The following is a 1,669-nucleotide window of genomic DNA, read 5'->3' on the forward strand; positions in this document are numbered from 1 at the left end:
TTTTTTTTGCGGTACGCGGGCCTCTCACTGTTGTGGCCTCTCCCCCGTTGCGGAGCGCAGGCTCCGGACGCGCAGGCTCAGCGGCCGTGGCTCACGGGCCCAGCCGCTCTGCGGCATGTGGGATCTTCCCGGACCGGGGCACGAACCCGTGTCCCCTGCATCGGCAGGCGGACTCTCAACCACTGCGCCACCGGGGAAGCCCTAGTTTATTGATTTTTAAAATGAAAATGTGAGTCACTTTGTTTAAAATATTGAATGATATGAAGAATAATATCTTAGTGATGACTCAAATTTATCTGTCATAAAGAACATCTAGAAAGACATGTTTGAAGAAAATAATGATTAGATGACTAAAGTTAGTGATTACTTTCTGAGAAAAAAAAAATGGTCCATCACTTATAAAATCTATCTTCATAGAAATTTATTTGACATGGCTCTATTTCATTTCCTTAAGCACACTATTGATTAAACAAAGCAACGTTAGTCTTTCTTTATTGACTCATTGGATTTAATAAATAGGCATCTAGAAACATTGGAAATCTAATCTAACAAAATCTAAATGAATTGACATTGAGCTGTTTTTAAAATGAGATTTAGTCATCTTAGAATTTTCAAAACCAACTTACCTTCTTCATAGGCAGACAAAAAGGAAAGTTCTTGGTACTTTACTTTGAAGAAAAATTTCTTGATTTTAAATATGTTAAGAAAAGAGTTCTATGCATAGTTTATCTCATCACATACATCCAACTCTTACTTGGTTTCTTTGTAAATATCATAACTGGAGTTGTCAACTGATGATCACTTGATATAAGTACTAATTATGATGACAGTTGTCCAAGTGAGTAATTTAATACATAAATATAATTCAGAGTCTCAAATAGGTTATGTACTCACTCTCTTAGTCAATCTTTAATGGTAATTCAAAAATTAATGTCAATTAAGTTAGAAGTTCCTTGGGAGGGGTACAAAGGGTAGAAGCCATTCATTGCTTATGGGGCTGAGTTTGTAGTGTGAACTTATTTGAAAACAATAATAATGAGAGATTTCAGAAAATAAATCTCCATTTTCTAACCTATTTGTTGATCAGATTTTTGAGGTTTATTGATCTCTCTTTGTCCAATGTTGATATAATAGTTATATATTAGAAATGTATTACAAATATACTATACATATATTATATGCCTTACTGTAATTTTGCTACCATCATAAACAAAAGCAAACATTTAGGGTCTGCTCTTCCAAATTAAAAAGGAGAGGCAGCATCCCTGCCCCTCAATCTGAATCTCTCCATATATCCTTCAAAAAGCATACAGATCAACGACAATCACACATAAAAGTCACTTAAAACCCTCATCATAATAAAAGTAGGAGACAAAGAATGGTATAAACTCTAAGTGTGATGGGAGAGACCACTCCAAACCAGCAGAGCCAGTTTCAGATTCCAGGCTGAGCAGAGAGAGGCGCCAGGCTGGGACAGAAGAGATAGGACTGCAGGGCGGATGGAGAAATTGTGGGGGAGGAAAGTGTTTTCCTTTACCCGCTTAGGGTCCCTGGCTGGGTCTGAAAATCAAACTGACAAAGACAGATTCACAGAACAAAAGCACACACATTTATATAATGTAAGTTTTAACTGATCAGGGAGCCTTCCAATAAAATGAAGACCCAAAGA

The sequence above is a fragment of the Neophocaena asiaeorientalis genome, unplaced genomic scaffold (genome assembly GCF_003031525.2).
Source record: "Neophocaena asiaeorientalis asiaeorientalis breed wild unplaced genomic scaffold, Neophocaena_asiaeorientalis_V1.1 scaffold45, whole genome shotgun sequence".
Lineage (NCBI taxonomy): Eukaryota > Metazoa > Chordata > Mammalia > Artiodactyla > Phocoenidae > Neophocaena > Neophocaena asiaeorientalis.